Raw genomic sequence first — 17261 nt, 5'->3', positions numbered from 1 at the left:
AGGGGTTGGGACCCTGGAGCTGGTTTTGGGGCCCCCAGGGGTTGGGCCACTGGAGCTATGGTTGGGGTTCTCAAGGGTTGGGCCCCTGGAGCTATGGTTTTGGCGCTCAGGGGTTGGGCCCCTGGACCTGGTGTTCGGGCCTCCAGGGGTTGGGCCCCTCTAACTATGGTTCGGGCGCTCAGAGGTTAGGAACCTGTAGCTGGTGTTGGGGCCCCCAGGTGTTGGGCCCCTGGAGCTGGTTTTGGGGCCCCCAGGGGTGGGGCCCCTGGAGCTATGGTTCGGGCGCTCAGGGGTCAGGCCCCTGTAGCTGGTGTTGGGGCCCCCAGGGGTTGGGCCCCTGGAGCTGGTTTTGGGGCCCCCAGGGGTGGGGCCCCTGGACCTATGGTTCGTGCGCTCAGGGGTTGGTCCCCTGGAGCTGGTGCTGGGGCCCCCAGGGGTTGGGCCCCTGGAGCTATGGTTCGTGCGGTCAGGAATTGGGCCCCTGAAGCTGGTGTTGGGGCCCCCAGGGGTTGGGCCCCTGGAGCTATGGTTCGGGCGCTCAGAGGTTGGGCCCCTAGAGCTGGTGTTAGGGCCCCCAGGGGTTGGTCACCTGGAGCTGGTTTTGTGGCCCCCAAGGGTTTGGCCCAAGTAGCTATGGTTCGGGCGCTCAGGGGTTTTGACCCTGGAGCTGGTGTTGGGGCCCCCAGGGGTTGGGCCCCTGGAGGTATGGTTCGGGCGCTCAGGTTTTGGGAACCTGGATCTGGTGTTGGGGCCCCCAGGGGTTGGGACCCTGGAGCTGGTTTAGGGGACCCCAGGGGTTGGGCCCCTGGAGCTATGGTTGGGGTTCTCAGGGGTTGGGCCCCTGGAGCTATGTCTCGGGCCCTCAGGGGTTGGGCCCCTGGAGCTGGTTTTGGGGGACCCAGGGGTTGGGCCCTTGGAGCTATGGTTCGGGCGCTCAGGGGTTGGACCCCTGCAGCTGGTGTTGAGGCCCCCAGGGGTTGGGCCCCTGGAGCTATGGTTCGGGCGCTCAGGGGTTGGGCCCCTGGAGCTGGTGTTGGGGCCCCCAGGGGTTGGGGCCCTGGAGCTATGGTTCGGGCGCTCAGGGGTTGGGCCCCTGGAGCTGGTGTTCGGGCCCCCAGGGGTTGGGCCCCTGGAGCTGGTTTTTGGGCATCCAGGGTTTGGGCCCCTGGAGCTGGTGTTGGGGCCCCCAGGGGTGGGGCCCCTGGAGCTATGGTTCGGGCGCTCAGTGGTTGGGCCCCTGGAGCTGGTGTTGGGGCACCCAGGGTTTGGGTCCCTGGAGCTATGGTTCGGGCGCTTAGGGGTTGGGCCTCTAGAGCTGGTGTTGGGGCACCCAGGGTTTTGGCCCTTGGAGCTAGTGTTGGGGCCCCCAGGGGTTGGGCCCCTGGAGCTATGGTTCGGGCGCTCAGGGGTTGGACCCCTGGAGCTGGTGTTGGGGTCCCCAGGGGTTGGTCCCCTGGAGCTATGGTTCGCGCGCTCAGGGGTTAGGCCCCTGGAGCTGGTGTTGAGGCTCACAGGGGTTGGGCTCCTGGAGCTGGTGTTTGGTGCCCCAGGTGTTGGGCTCCTGGAGCAATGGTTCGGGCCCTCAGGGGTTGGGACGCTGAAGCTGGTTTTGGGGCCCGAAGGGGTTGGCCCCTGGAGCTATGGTTGGGGCGCTCAGGGATGGGGCCCCTGGAGCTACGGATTGGGCGCTCAGGGGTTGCGCCCTGGAGCTGGTGTTGGGGCCCCCAGGGGTTGGGCCCCTGGAGCTATGGTTGGGGCGCTCAGGGATGGGGCCCCTGGAGCTATGGATCGGGCGCTCAGGGGTTCGGCCCCTGTAGCTGGTGTTCGGGCCCCCAGGGGTTTGGCCGCTGGAGCTATGGTTCGGGCGCTCAGGGGTTGGTCCCCTGTAGCTGGTGTTGGGGCCCCCAGGGGTTGGGCCCCTGGAGCTATGGTTCGGGCCCTCAGGGTTGGGCCCCTGGAGCCGGTGTTTGGGCCCTCAGGGGTTGGGCCCCTGGAGCTATGGTTGGGGCGCTCAGGGGTGGGGCCCCTGGAGCTATGGACCGGGCGCTCAGGGGTTGGGCCCCTGGAGCTGGTGTTCGGGCCCCCAGGGGTTGGGCCCCTGGAGCTATGGTTCGGGCGCTCAGAGGTCAGGCCCCTGTAGCTGGTGTTGGGGCCCCCAGGGGTTGGGCCCCTGGAGCTATGGTTCGGGCGCTCAGAGGTTGGGCCCCTGGAGCTGGTGTTAGGGCCCCCAGGGGTTGGTTACCTGGAGCTGGTTTTGTGGCCCCCAAGGGTTGGGCCCCTGTAGCTATGGTTCGGGCGCTCAGGGGTTTTGCCCCTGGAGCTGGTGTTGGGGCCCCCAGGGGTTGGGCCCCTGGAGGTATGGTTCGGGCGCTCAGGTTTTGGGCCCCTGGAGTTGGTGTTGGGGCCCCCAGGGGTTAGGACCCTGGAGCTGGTTTTGGGGCCCCCAGGGGTTGGGCCCCTGGAGCTATGGTTGGGGTTCTCAGGGGTTGGGCCGCTGGAGCTATGGTTCGGGCCCTCAGGGGTAGGGCCCCTGGAGCTGGTTTTGGGGGCCCCAGGGGTTGGGCTCCTGGAGCTATGGTTCGGGCGTTCAGGGGTTGGGCCCCTGGAGCTGGTGTTGGGGCCCCCAGGGGTTGGGGTCCTGGAGCGATGGTTCGGGGGCTCAGGCGTTGGGCCCCTGGAGCTGTGGTTCTGGCACTCAGGGGTTGGGCCCCTGGAGCTGGTGTTCGGGCCCCCAGGGGTTGGGCCCCTGGAGCTGCTGTTTGGGCCCCTAGGGTTTGGGCCCCTGGAGCTGGTGTTGGGGCTCCCAGGGGTGGGGCCCCTGGAGCTATGGTTCGGGCGCTCAGGGGTTGGGCCCCTGGAGCTGGTGTTGGGGCACCCAGGGTTTGGGTCCCTGGAGCTATGGTTCGGGCGCTTAGGGGTTGGGCCCCTGGCGCTATGGTTCGGGCGCTCAGGGGTAGGGCCCCTGGAGCTGGTTTTGGGGCCCCCAGGGGGTGGGCCCCTGGAGCTATGGTTCGGGGGCTAAGGGGTTTGGTCCCTGGAGCTGATTTTGGGGACCACAGGGGTTGGGCCCCTGGAGCTATGGTTCGGAAGCTCCGGGGTTGGACTCCTGGAGCTGGTGTTGGGGCCCCAACGGGTTGGGCCCCTGGATCTATGGTTCGGGCGCTCAAGGGCTGGGCCCCTGCAGCTGGTTTTGGGGCCACCAGGGGTTGGGGCCCTGGAGCTATGGTTCGGGCGCTCAGGGGTTGGCCCCCTGGAGCTTTTGTTGGGGCTCACTGGGGTTGGGCTCCTGGAGCTGGTGTTTGGTCCCCCAGGTGTTGGGCTCCTGGAGCAATGGTTCGGGCCCTCAGGTGTTGGGCCCCTGGAGCTATGGTTTAGGCGCTCAGGAGTTGGGCTGCTGAAGCTGGTTTTGGGGCCCGAAGGGGTTGGCCCCTGGAGCTATGGTTCGGGCGCTCAGGGGTTAGGCCCCTGTAGCTGGTGTTGGGGCCCCCAGGTGTTGGGCCCCTGGAGCTGGTTTTGGGGTCCCCAGGGGTTTGGTACCTGGAGCTATGGTTCGGGCGCTCAGGGGTTGGGCCCCTGGAGCTGGTGTTGGGGCCCCCAGGGGTTGGGCCCCTGGAGCTATGGTTGGGGCGCTCAGGGATGGGGCCCCTGGAGCTATGGATCGGGCGCTCAGGGGTTCGGCCCCTGTAGCTGGTGTTGGGGCCCCCAGGTGTTGGGCCCCTGGAGCTGGTTTTGGGGCCCCCAGGGGTGGGGTCCCTGGAGCTATGGTTCGGTCGCTCAGGGGTTGGGCCCCTGGAGCTGGTGTTTGGGCCCTCAGGGGTTGGGCCCCTGGAGCTATGGTTGGGGCGCTCAGGGGTGGGGCCCCTGGAGGTATGGACCGGGCGCTCAGGGGTTTTTCCCCTGGAGCTGGTGTTGGGGCCCCCAGGGGTTGGGGCCCTGGAGCTATGGTTCGGGGGTCAGGCGTTGGGCCCCTGGAGCTATGGTTCGGGCGCTCAGGGGTTGGGCCCCTGGAGCTGGTGTTCGGGCCCCCAGGAGTTGGGCCCCTGGAGCTGGTGTTTTGGCCCAAAGGGTTTGGGCCCCTGGAGCTGGTGTTGGGGCCCCCAGGGGTGGGGGCCCTGGAGCTATGGTTCGGGCGCTCAGGGGTTGGGCCCCTGGAGCTGGTGTTCGGGCACCCAGGGTTTGGGTCCCTGGAGCTATGGTTTGGGCGCTTAGGGGTTGGGCCCCTGGCGCTATGGTTCGGGCGCTCAGGGGTTGGGCCCCTGGAGCTGGTTTTGGGGCCCCCAGGGGTTGGGCCCCTGGAGCTATGGTTCGGGCGCTAAAGGGTTGGGTCCCTGGAGCTGATTTTGGGGACCACAGGGGTTGGGCCCCTGGAGCTATGGTTCGGGAGCTCAGGGGTTGGACTCCTGGAGCTGGTGTTGGTCCTCCCAGGGGTTCGGCCCCTCGAGCTATGGTTCGGGCGCTCAGGGGTTGGGCCTCTGGAGCTGGTGTTGGGGCCCCCAGGGGTTGGGTCCCTGAAGCTGGTGTTGGGGCCCCTAGGGGTTGGGCCCCTCGAGCTATGGTTCGGGCGCTCAGGGGTTGGGCCCCTGGAGCTGGTTTTGGGGCCCCCAGGGGTTGGGCCCCTGGAGCTATGGTTCGGGCGCTCAGGGGTTGGGCCCCTAGAGCTGGTGTTGAGGCACGCAGGGTTTGGGCCCTTGGAGCTAGTGTTGGGGCCCCCAGGGGTTGGGCCCCTGGAGCTATGGTTCGGGCGCTCAGGGGTTGGACCCCTGGAGCTGGTGCTGGGGTCCCCAGGGGTTGGGCCCCTGGAGCTATTGTTCGCGCGCTCAGGGGTTGGGCCCCTGGAGCTGGTGTTGGGGCCCCAACGGGTTGGGCCCCTGGATCTATGGTTCGGGCGCTCAAGGGCTGGGCCCCTGCAGCTGGTTTTGGGGCCCCCAGGGTTTGGGCCCCTGGAGTTATGGTTCGGGCGCTCAGGGGTTGGCCCCCTGGAGCTTTTGTTGGGGCTCACAGGGGTTGGGCTCCTGGAGCTGGTGTTTGGTCTCCCAGGTGTTGGGCTCCTGGAGCAATGGTTCGGGCCCTCAGGGGTTGGGCCCCTGGAGCTATGGATCGGGTGCTCAGGGGTTGGGCCCCTGGAGCTGGTGTTGGGGCCCCCAGGGGTTGGGCCCCTGGAGCTATTGTTGGGGCGCTCAGGGATGGGGCCCCTGGAGCTATGGATCGGGCGCTCAGGGGTTCGGCCCCTGTAGCTGGTGTTCGGGCCCCCAGGGGTTTGGCCGCTGGAGCTGTGGTTCGGGCGCTCAGGGGTTGGTCCCCTGTAGCTGGTGTTGGGGCCCCCAGGTGTTGGGACCCTGGAGCTGGTTTTGGGGCCCCCAGGGGTGGGGTCCCTGGAGCTATGGTTCGGTCGCTTAGGGGTTGGGCCCCTGGAGCTGGTGTTTCGGCCCTCAGGGGTTGGGCCCCTGGAGCTATGGTTGGGGCTCTCAGGGGTGGGGCCCCTGTAGCTATGGACCGGGCGCTCAGGGGTTGGGCCCCTGTAGCTGGTGTTCGGGCCCCCAGGGGTTGGGCCCCTGGAGCCATGGTTCGGGCGCTCAGGGGTCAGGCCCCTGTAGCTGGTGTTGGAGCCCCCAGGGGTTGGGCTCCTGGAGCTGGTTTTCGGGCAACCAGGGATGGGGCCCCTGGAGCTATGGTTCGTGCTCTCAGGGGTTGGTCCCCTGGAGCTGGTGTTGGGGCCCCCAGGGGTGGGGCCCCTGGAGCTATGGTTCGGGCGGTCAGGAATTGGGCCCGTGAAGCTTGTGTTGGGTCCCCCAGGGGTTGGGCCCCTGGAGCTATGGTTCGGGCGCTCAGAGGTTGGGCCCCTGGAGCTGGTGTTAGGGCCGCCAGGGGTTGGGCCCCTGGAGCTGGTGTTGGGGCCCCCAGGGGTTGGGCCCCTGTATCTATGGTTCGGGCGCTCAGGGGTTTTGCCCCTGGAGCTGGTGTTGGGGCCCCCAGGGGTTGGGCTGCTGGAGCTATGGTTCGGGCGCTCAGGGGTTGGGCCCCTGGTGCTGTTGTTGGGGCCACCAGGGGTTGGGCCCCTGGAGCTGGTTTTGGGGCCCCCAGGTGTTTGGACTCTGTAGCTGGTGTTGGGGCCCCCAGGGGATGGGCCCCTGGAGCTATGGTACGGGCGCTCAGGGGTTGGGCCCCTGGAGCTGGTGTTTGGGCCCCCAGGGGTTGGGACCCTGGAGCTGGTTTTGGGGTCCCCAGGGGTTGGGCCACTGGAGCTATGGTTGGGGTTCTCAGTGGTTGGGCCCCTGGAGCTATGGTTTTGGCGCTCAGGGGTTGGGCCCCTGGACCTGGTGTTCGGGCCTCCAGGGGTTGGGCCCCTCTAACTATGGTTCGGGCGCTCAGGGGTTAGGAACCTGTAGCTGGTGTTGGGGCCCCCAGGTGTTGGGCCCCTGGAGCTGGTTTTGGGGCCCCCAGGGGTGGGGCCCCTGGAGCTATGGTTCGGGCGCTCAGGGGTCAGGCCCCTGTAGCTGGTGTTGGGGCCCCCAGGGGTTGGGCCCCTGGAGCTGGTTTTGGGGCCCCCAGGGGTTGGTCACCTGGAGCTGGTTTTGTGGCCCCCAAGGGTTTGGCCCAAGTAGCTATGGTTCGGGCGCTCAGGGGTTTTGCCCCTGGAGCTGGTGTTGGGGCCCCCAGGGGTTGGGCCCCTGGAGGTATGGTTCGGGCGCTCAGGTTTTGGGCCCCTGGATCTTGTGTTGGGGCCCCCAGGGGTTGGGACCCTGGAGCTGGTTTAGGGGACCCCAGGGGTTGGGCCCCTGGAGCTATGGTTGGGATTCTCAGGGGTTGGGCCCCTGGACCTATGTCTCGGGCCCTCAGGGGTTGGGCCCCTGGAGCTGGTTTTGGGGGACCCAGGGGTTGGGCCCCTGGAGCTATGGTTCGGGCGCTCAGGGGTTGGACCCCTGCAGCTGGTGTTGAGGCCCCCAGGGGTTGGGCCCCTGGAGCTATGGTTCGGGCGCTCAGGGGTTGGGCCCCTGGAGCTGGTGTTGGGGCCCCCAGGGGTTGGGGCCCTGGAGCTATTGTTCGGGCGCTCAGGGGTTGGGCCCCTGGAGCTGGTGTTCGGGCCCCCAGGGGTTGGGCCCCTGGAGCTGGTTTTTGGGCATCCAGGGTTTGGGCCCCTGGAGCTGGTGTTGGGGCCCCCAGGGGTGGGGCCCCTGGAGCTATGGTTCGGGCGCTCAGTGGTTGGGCCCCTGGAGCTGGTGTTGGGGCACCCAGGGTTTGGGTCCTTGGAGCTATGGTTCGGGCGCTTAGGGGTTGGGCCCCTGGCGCTATGGTTCGGGCGCTCAGGGTTTGGGCCCCTGGAGCTGGTTTTGGGGCCCCCAGGGGTTGGGCCCCTGGAGCTATGGTTCGGGCGCTAAAGGGTTGGGTCCCTGGAGCTGATTTTGGGGACCACAGGGGTTGGGCCCCTGGAGCTATGGTTCTGGAGCTCAGGGGTTGGACTCCTGGAGCTGGTGTTGGGGCCCCCAGGGGTTCGGCCCCTCGAGCTATGGTTCGGGCGCTCAGGGGTTGGGCCCCTGGAGCTGGTGTTGGGTCCCCCAGGGGTTGGGCCCCTGATGCTGGTGTTGGGGCCCCTAGGGGTTGGGCCCCTCGAGCTATGGTTCGGGCTCTCAGGGTTTGGGCCCCTGGAGCTGGTGTTGGTGCCCCCAGGGGTTAGGCCCCTGGAGCTATGATTCGGGCGCTCAGGAGTTGGGCCCCTGGAGCTGGTTTTGGGGTCCCCAGGGGTTGGGCCCCTGGAGCTATGGTTCGGACGCTAAGGGGTTTGGCCCCTAGAGCTGGTGTTGGGGCACCCAGGGTTTGGGCCCTTGGAGCTAGTGTTGGGGCCCCCAGGGTTTGGGCCCCTGGAGCTATGGTTCGTGCGCTCATGGGTTGGGCCCCTGGAGCTGGTGTTGGGGCTCACAGGGGTTGGGCTCCTGGAGCTGGTGTTTGGTCCCCCAGGTGTTGGGCTCCTGGAGCAATGGTTCGGGCCCTCAGGGGTTGGGCCCCTGGAGCTATGGTTCAGGCGCTCAGCAGTTGGGCCGCTGAAGCTGGTTTTGGGGCCCGAAGGGGTTGGCCCCTGGAGCTATGGTTGGGGCGCTCAGGGATGGGGCCCCTGGAGCTACGGATTGGGCGCTCAGGGGTTGCGCTCTGGAGCTGGTGTTGGGGCCCCCAGGGGTTGGGCCCCTGGAGCTATGGTTGGGGCGCTCAGGGATGGGGCCCTTGGAGCTATGGATCGGGCGCTCAGGGGTTCGGCCCCTGTAGCTGGTGTTCGGGCCCCCAGGGGTTTGGCCGTTGGAGCTATGGTTCGGGCGCTCAGGGGTTGGTCCCCTGTAGCTGGTGTTGGGGCCCCCAGGGGTTGGGCCCCTGGAGCTGGTATTGGGGCCCCCAGGGTTGGGGCCCCTGGAGCTATGGTTCGGGCGCTCAGGGGTTGGGCCCCTGGAGCTGGTGTTGGGGCCCCCAGGGGTGGGGCCCCTGGAGCTATGGTTCGGGCGCTGAGGAGTTGGGGCCCTGAAGCTGGTGTTGGGGCCCCCAGGGGTTGGGCCCCTGGAGCTATGGTTCGGGCGCTCAGAGGTTGGGCCCCTGGAGCTTTTGTTGGGGCTCACAGGGGTTGGGCTCCTGGAGCTGGTGTTTTGTCCCCCAGGTGTTGGGCTCCTGGAGCAATGGTTCGGGCCCTCAGGGGTTGGGCCCCTGGAGCTATGGTTTAGGCGCTCAGCAGTTGGGCCGCTGAAGCTGGTTTTGGGGCCCGAAGGGGTTGGCCCCTGGAGCTATGGTTGGGGCGCTCCAGGATGGGGCCCCTGGAGCTATGGATCGGGCGCTCAGGGGTTGGGCCCCTGGAGCTGGTGTTGGGGCCCCGAGGTGTTGGGCCCCTGGAGCTATGGTTGGGGCGCTCAGGGATGGGGTCCCTGGAGCTATGGATCGGGCGCTCAGGGGTTCGGCCCCTGTAGCTGGTGTTCGGGCCCCCAGGGGTTTGGCCGCTGGAGCTATGGTTCGGGCGTTCAGGGGTTGGTCCCCTGTAGCTGGTGTTGGGGCCCCCAGGGGTTGGGCCCCTGGAGCTGGTTTTGGGGCCCCCAGGGGTGGGGCCCCTGGAGCTATGGTTCGGGCGCTCAGGGGTTGGGCCCCTGTAGCTGGTGTTGGGGCCCCGAGGGGTGGGGCCCCTGGAGCTATGGTTCTGGCGCTCAGAGGTTGGGCCCCTGGAGCTGGTGTTAGGGCCCCCAGGGGTTTGGCACCTGGAGCTGGTGTTGGGGCCCCCAGGGGTTGGGCCCCTGCAGCTATGGTTCGGGCGCTCAGGGGTTTTGTCCCTGGAGCTGGTGTTGGGGCCCCCAGGGGTTGGGCTCCTGGAGCTATGGTTCGGGCGCTCAGGGGTTGGGCTCCTGGTGCTGTTGTTGGGGCCACCAGGGGTTGGGCCCCTGGAGCTGGTTTTGGGGCCCCCAGGTGTTGGGCCTCTGTAGCTGGTGTTGGAGCCCCCAGGGGTGGGGCCCCTGGAGCTACGGTTCGGGCGCTCAGGAGTTGGGCCCCTGAAGCTGGTGTTGGGGCCCCCAGGGGTTGGGCCCCTGGAGCTATGGTTCGGGCGCTCAGAGGTTGGGCCCCTGGAGCTGGTATTTGGGCCCCCATGGGTTGGGCCCCTGGAGCTGGTGTTGGGGCCCCCAGGGGTTGGGCCCCTGTAGCTATGGTTCGGGCGCTCAGGATTTTTGCCCCTGGAGGTGGTGTTGGGGCCCCCAGGGGTTGGGCTCCTGGAGCTATGGTTCGGGCGCTCAGGGGTTGGGCCCCTGGTGCTGTTGTTTGGGCCACCAGGGGTTGGGCCCCTGCAGCTGATTTTGGGGCCCCCAGGTGTTAGGCCTCTGTAGCTGGTGTTGGGGCCCCCAGGGGTTAGGCCCCTGGAGCTATGGTTCGGGCACTCAGGAGTTGGGCCCCTGGAGCTGGTTTGGGGCCCCCAGGGGTTGGGCCCCTGGAGCTATGGTTCGGGCGCTCAGGGGTTGGGCCCCTAGAGCTGGTGTTGGGGTACCCAGGGTTTGGGCCCTTGGAGCTAGTGTTGGGGCCCCCAGGGGTTGGGCCCCTGTAGCTAAGGTTCGGGCGCTCAGGGGTTGGACCCCTGGAGCTGATGTTGGGGCCCCAACGGGATGGGCCCCTGGATCTATGGTTCGGGCGCTCAAGGGCTGGGCCCCTGTAGCTGGTTTTGGGGCCCCCAGGGTTTGGGCCCCTGGAGTTATGGTTCGGGCGCTCAGGGGTTGGCCCCCTGGAGCTTTTGTTCGGGCTCACAGGGGTTGGGGTCCTGGAGCTGGTGTTTGGTCCCCCAGGTGTTGGGCTTCTGGAGGAATGGTTCGGGCCCTCAGGGGTTGGGCCCCTGGAGCTATGGTTCAGGGGCTCAGCAGTTGGGCCGCTGAAGCTGGTTTTGGGGCCCGAAGGGGTTGGCCCCTGGAGCTATGGTTGGGGCGCTCAGGGATGGGGCCCCTGGAGCTATGGATCGGGCGCTCAGGGGTTCGGCCCCTGTAGCTGGTGTTCGGGCCCCCAGGTGTTGGGCCCCTGGAGCTGGTTTTGGGGCCCCCAGGGGTGGGGTCCCTGGAGCTATGGTTCTGTCGCTCAGGGGTTGGGCCCCTGGAGCTGGTGTTTGGGCCCTCAGGGGTTAGGCCCCTGGAGCTATGGTTGGGGCGCTCAGGGGTGGGGCCCCTGGAGCTATGGACCGGGCGCTCAGGGGTTGGGCCCCTGTAGCTGGTGTTCGGGCCCCCAGGGGTTGGGCCCCTGGAGCTATGGTTCAGGCGCTCAGGGGTCAGGCCCCTGTAGCTGGTGTTGGAGCCCCCAGGGGTTGGGCTCCTGGAGCTGGTTTTGGGGCCCCCAGGGGTGGGGCCCCTGTAGCTATGGTTCGTGCGCTCAGGGGTTGGTCCCCTGGAGCTGGTGTTGGGGCCCCCAGGGGTGAGGCCCCTGGAGCTATGGTTCGGGCGGTCAGGAATTGGGCCCCTGAAGCTTGTGTTGGGGCCCCCAGGGGTTGGGCCCCTGGAGCTATGGTTCGGGCGCTCAGAGGTTGGGCCCCTGGAGCTGGTGTTAGGGCTGCCAGGGGTTGGGCCCCTGGAGCTGGTGTTGGGGCCCCCAGGGGTTGGGCCCCTGTAGCTATGGTTCGGGAGCTCAGGGGTTTTGCCCCTGGAGCTGGTGTTGGGGCCCCCAGGGGTTGGGCTCCTGGAGCTATGGTTCGGGCGCTCAGGGGTTGGGCCCCTGGTGCTGTTGTTGGGGGCACCAGGGGTTGGGCCCCTGGAGGTGGTTTTGGGGCCCCCAGGTGTTGGGCCTCTGTAGCTGGTGTTGGGGCACCCAGGGTTTGGGCCCTTGGAGCTAGTGTTGGGGCCCCCAGGGGTTGGGCCCCTGGAGCTATGGTTCGGACGCTCAGGGGTTGGGCCCCTATAGCTGGTGTTGGGGCACCCAGGGGTTGGGCGCCTGGAGCTATGGTTCGGACGCTCAGGGGTTGGGCCCCTATAGCTGGTGTTGGGGCACCCAGGGTTTGGGCCCTTGGAGCTAGTGTTGGGACCCCCAGGGGTTGGGCCCCTGGAGCTGTGGTTCGGGCGCTCAGGGGTTGGACCCCTAAAGCTGGTGTTGGGGTCCCCAGGGGTTGGGCCTCTGGAGCTATGGTTCGGACGCTCAGGGGTTGGGCCCCTATAGCTGGTGTTGGGGCACCCAGGGTTTGGGCCCTTGGAGCTCGTGTTGGGGCCCCGAGGGGTTGGGTCCCTGGAGCTATGGTTCGGGCGCTCAGGGGTTGGGCCCCTGGAGCTGGTGTTGGGGCTCACAGGGGTTGGACTCCTGGAGCTGGTGTTTGGTCCCCCAGGTGTTGGGCTCCTGGAGCAATGGTTCAGGCCCTCAGGGGTTGGGCCCCTGGAGCTATGGTTCAGGCGCTCAGCAGTTGGGCCGCTGAAGCTGGTTTTGGGGCCCGAAGGGTTTGGCCCCTGGAGCAATGGTTGGGACACTCAGGGATGGGGCCCCTCGAGCTATGGATCGGGCGCTCAGGGGTTGGGCCCTGGAGCTGGTGTTGGGGCCCCCAGGGGTTGGGCCGCTGGAGCTATGGTTGGGGCACTCAGGGATGGGGCCCCTGGAGCTATGGATCGGGCGCTCAGGGGTTCGGCCCCTGTAGCTGGTGTTCGGGCCCCCAGGAATTTGGCCGTTGGAGCTATGGTTCGGGCGCTCAGGGGTTGGTCCCCTGTAGCTGGTGTTGGGGCCCCCAGGGGTTGGGCCCCTGGAGCTGGTATTGGGGCCCCCAGGGGTGGGGCCCCTGGAGCTATGGTTCGGGCGCTCAGGGGTTGGGCCCCTGGAGCTGGTGTTGGGGCCCCCAGGGGTGGGGCCCCTGGAGCTATGGTTCGGGCGCTCAGGAGTTGGGGCCCTGAAGCTGGTGTTGGGGCCCCCAGGGGTTGGGCCCCTGGAGCTATGGTTCGGGCGCTCAGAGGTTGGGCCCCTGGAGCTTTTGTTGGGGCTTACAGGGGTTGGGCTCCTGGAGCTGGTGTTTGGTCCCCCAGGTGTTGGGCTCCTGGAGCAATGGTTCGGGCCCTCAGGGGTTGGGCCCCTGGAGCTATGGTTCAGGCGCTCAGCAGTTGGGCCGCTGAAGCTGGTTTTCGGGCCCGAAGGAGTTGGCCCCTGGAGCTATGGTTGGGGCGCTCAGGGATGGGGCCCCTGGAGCTATGGATCGGGCGCTCAGGGGTTGGGCCCCTGGAGCTGGTGTTGGGGCCCCCAGGGGTTGGCCATTGGAGCTATGGTTGGGGCGCTCAGGGATGGGGCCCCTGGAGCTATGGATCGGGCGCTCAGGGGTTCGGCCCCTGTAGCTGGTGTTCGGGCCCCCAGGGGTTTAGCCGCTGGAGCTATGGTTCGGGCGCTCAGGGGTTGGTCCCCTGTAGCTGGTGTTGGGGCCCCCAGGGGTTGGGCCCCTGGAGCTGGTTTTGGGGCTCCCAGGGGTGGGGCCCCTGGAGCTATGGTTCGGGCGCTCAGGGGTTTTGTCCCTGGAGCTGGTGTTGGGGCCCCCAGGGGTTGGGCTCCTGGAGCTATGGTTCGGGCGCTCAGATGTTGGGCTCCTGGTGCTGTTGTTGGGGCCACCAGGGGTTGGGCCCCTGGAGCTGGTTTTGGGGCCCCCAGGTGTTGGGCCTCTGTAGCTGGTGTTGGTGCCCCCCGGGGGTGGGGCCCCTGGAGCTATGGTTCGGGCGCTCAGGAGTTGGGCCCCTGAAGCTGGTGTTGGCGCCCAAAGGGGTTGGGCCCCTGGAGCTATGGTTCGGGCGCTCAGACGTTGGGCCCCTGGAGCTGGTGTTAGGTCCCCCAGGGGTGGGGCCCCTGCAGCTGGTTTTGGGGCCCCCAGGTGTTAGGCCTCTGTAGCTGGTGTTGGGGCCCCCAGGGGTTGGGCCCCTGGAGCTATGGCTCGGGCGATAATGGGTTGGGACCCTGTAGCTGGTGTTGGGGCCCCCAGGGGTTAGGCCCCTGGAGCTGTGGTTCGGGCCCTCAGGGGTTGGGCCCCTGGAGCTGGTTTTGTGGGCCCCAGGGGTTGGGCCCCTGGAGCTATGGTTCGGGCACTCAGGGGTTGGACCCCTGGAGCTGGTGTTGGGGCCCCCAGGGGTTGGGCCCCTGGAGCTGGTTTTGGGGCCCCCAGGGGTTGGGCCCCTGGAGCTATGGTTGGGGTTCTCAGGGGTGGGGCCCCTGGAGCTATGGACCGGGCGCTCAGGGGTTGGGCCCCTGTAGCTGGTGTTCGGGCACCCAGGGGTTGGGCCCCTGGAGCTGGTTTTGGGGCCCCCAGGGGTGGGGCCCCTGGAGCTATGGTTCGGGCGCTCAGGGGTTGGGCCCCTGGAGCTGGTGTTGGGGTCCCCAGGGGTGGGGCCCGTGGAGCTATGGTTCGGGCGCTCAGGAGTTGGGCCCCTGAAGCTGGTGTTGGTACCCCCAGGGGTTGGGCCCCTGGAGCTATGGTTCGGGCGCTCAGAGGTTGGGCCCCTGGAGCTGGTGTTAGGGCCCCCAGGGGTTGGTCACCTGGAGCTGGTTTTGTGGCCCCCAAGGGTTGGGCCCCTGTAGCTATGGTTCGGGCGCTCAGGGGTTTTGCCCCTGGAGCTGGTGTTGGGGCCCCCAGGGGTTGGGCTCCTGGAGCTATGGTTCGGGTGCTCAGGGGTTGGGCCCCTGGTGCTGTTGTTGGGGCCACCAGGGATTGGGCCCCTGGAGCTATTTTTGGGGCCCCCAGGTGCTGGGCCTCTGTAGCTGGTGTTGGGGCCCACAGGGGTGGGGCCCCTGGAGCTATGGTTCGGGCGCTCAGGAGTTGGGCCCCTGAAGCTGGTGTTGGGGCCCCCAGGGGTTGGGCCCCTGGAGCTATGGTTCGGGCGCTCAGAGGTTGGGCCCCTGGAGCTGGTGTTAGGGCCGCCAGGGGTTGGGCCCCTGGAGCTGGTGTTGGGGCCCCCAGGGGTTGGGCCCCTGTAGCTATGGTTCGGGCGCTCAGGGGTTTTGCCCCTGGAGCTGGTGTTGGGGCCCCCAGGGGTTGGGCTCCTGGAGCTGGTGTTGGGGCCCCTAGGGGTTGGGCCCCTCGAGCTATGGTTCGGGCGCTCAGGGGTTGGGCCCCTGGAGCTGGTGTTGGTGCCCCCAGGGGTTAGGCCCCTGGAGCTATGGTTCGGGCGCTCAGGAGTTGGGCCCCTAGAGCTGGTTTTGGGGCTCCCAGGGGTTGGGCCCCTGGAGCTATGGTTCGGACGCTCAGGGGTTGGGCCCCTATAGCTGGTGTTGGGGCACCCAGGGTTTGGGCCCTTGGAGCTAGTGTTGGGGCCCCCAGGGGTTGGGCCCCTGGAGCTATGGTTCGGGCGCTCAGGGGTTGGACCCCTGGAGCTGGTGTTGGGGTCCCCAGGGGTTGGGCCCCTGGAGCTATGGTTCGCGCGCTCAGGGGTTGGGCCCCTGGAGCTGGTGTTGGGGCTCACAGGGGTTGGACTCCTGGAGCTGGTGTTTGGTCCCCCAGGTGTTGGGCTCCTGGAGCAATGGTTCGGGCCCTCAGGGGTTGGGCCCCTGGAGCTATGGTTCAGGCGCTCAGCAGTTGGGCCGCTGAAGCTGGTTTTGGGGCCCGAAGGGTTTGGCCCCTGGAGCTATGGTTGGGGCGCTCAGGGATGGGGCCCCTCGAGCTATGGATCGGGCACTCAGGGGTTGCGCCCTGGAGCTGGTGTTGGGGCCCCCAGGGGTTGGGCCCCTGGAGCTATGGTTGGGGCACTCAGGGATGGGGCCCCTGGAGCTATGGATCGGGCGCTCAGGGGTTCGGCCCCTGTAGCTGGTGTTCGGGCCCCCAGGGGTTTGGACGTTGGAGCTATGGTTCGGGCGCTCAGGGGTTGGTCCCCTGTAGCTGGTGTTGGGGCCCCCAGGGGTTGGGCCCCTGGAGCTGGTATTGGGGCCTCCAGGGTTGGGGCCCCTGGAGCTATTGATCGGGCCCTCAGGGGTTGGGCCCCTGGAGCTGGTGTTGGGGCCCCCAGGGGTAGGGCCCCTGGAGCTATGGTTCGGGCGCTCAGGAGTTGGGGCCCTGAGGCTGGTGTTGGGGCCCCCAGGGGTTGGGCCCCTGGAGCTATGGTTCGGGCGCTCAGAGGTTGGGCCCCTGGAGCTTTTGTTGGGGCTTACAGGGGTTGGGCTCCTGGAGCTGGTGTTTGGTCCCCCAGGTGTTGGGCTCCTGGAGCAATGGCTCGGGCCCTCAGGGGTTGGGCCCCTGGAGCTATGGTTCAGGCGCTCAGCAGTTGGGCCGCTGAAGCTGGTTTTGGGGCCCGAAGGGGTTGGCCCCTGGAGCTATGGTTGGGGCGCTCAGGGATGGGACCCCTGGAGCTATGGATCGGGCACTCAGGGGTTGGGCCCCTGGAGCTGGTGTTGGGGCCCCCAGGGGTTGGCCATTGGAGCTATGGTTGGGGCGCTCAGGGATGGGGCCCCTGGAGCTATGGATCGGGCGCTCAGGGGTTCGGCCCCTGTAGCTGGTGTTCGGGCCCCCAGGGGTTTGGCCGCTGGAGCTATGTTTCGGGCGCTCAGGGGTTGGTCCCCTGTAGCTGGTGTTGGGGCTCCCAGGGGTTGGGCCCCTGGAGCTGGTTTTGGGGCTCCCAGGGGTGGGGCCCCTGGAGCTATGGTTCGGGCGCTCAGGGGTTGGGCCCCTGGAGCTGGTGTTGGGGCCCCCAGGGGTGGGGCCCCTGGAGCTATGGTTCGGGCGCTCAGGAGTTGGGGCCCTGAAGCTGGTGTTGGGGCCCCCAGGGGTTGGGCCCCTGGAGCTATGGTTCGGGCGCTCAGAGGTTGGGCCCCTGGAGCTGGTGTTAGGGCCCCCAGGGGTTTGGCCCCTGGAGCTGGTGTTGGGGCCCCCAGGGGTTGGGCCCCTGGAGCTATGGTTCGGGCGCTCAGGGGTTTTGTCCCTGGAGCTGGTGTTGGGGCCCCCAGGGGTTGGGCTCCTGGAGCTATGGTTCGGGCGCTCAGGGGTTGGGCTCCTGGTGCTGTTGTTGGGGCCACCAGGGGTTGGGCCCCTGGAGCTGGTTTTGGGGCCCCCAGGTGTTGGGCCTCTGTAGCTGGTGTTGGGGCCCCCCGGGGGTGGGGCCCCTGGAGCTATGGTTCGTACGCTCAGGAGTTGGGCCCCTGAAGCTGGTGTTGGGGTCCCCAGGGGTTGGGCCCCTGGAGCTATGGTTCGGGCGCTCAGAGGTTGGGCCCCTGGAGCTGGTGTTAGGGCCCCCAGGGGTTGGGCTCCTGGAGCTGGTGTTGGGGCCCCCAGGGGTTGGGCCCCTGTAGCTATGGTTCGGGCGCTCAGGGGTTTTGCCCCTGGAGCTGGTGTTGGGGCCCCCAGGGGTTGGGCTCCTGAAGCTATGGTTCGGGCGCTCAGGGGTTGGGCCCCTGGTGCTGTTGTTTGGGCCACCAGGGGTTGGGCCACTGCAGCTGGTTTTGGGGCCCCCAGGTGTTAGGCCTCTGTAGCTGGTGTTGGGGCCCCCAGGGGTTGGGCCCCTGGAGCTATGGCTCGGGCGATAATGGGTTGGGACCGTGTAGCTGGTGTTGGGGCCCCCAGGGGTTAGGCCCCTGGAGCTATGGTTCGGGCCCTCAGGGGTTGGGCCCCAGGAGCTGGTTTTGGGGGCCCCAGGGGTTGGGCCCCTGGAGCTATGGTTCGGGCGCTCAGGGGTTGGACCTCTGCAGCTGGTGTTGGGGCCCCCAGGGGTTGGGCCCCTGGAGCTATGGTTCGGGCGCTCAGGGGTTGGGCCCCTGGAGCTGGTGTTGGGGCCCCCAGGGGTTGGGCCCCTGGAGCTGGTTTTGGGGCCCCCAGGGGTTGGGCCCCTGGAGCTATGGTTGGGGTT

Source organism: Gopherus flavomarginatus, chromosome 16 (assembly GCF_025201925.1).
Source record: "Gopherus flavomarginatus isolate rGopFla2 chromosome 16, rGopFla2.mat.asm, whole genome shotgun sequence".
In the NCBI taxonomy this organism is placed as follows: domain Eukaryota; kingdom Metazoa; phylum Chordata; order Testudines; family Testudinidae; genus Gopherus; species Gopherus flavomarginatus.
The sequence above is the reverse complement of the archived record's forward strand: the minus strand, read 5'-3'. Positions refer to the sequence as shown.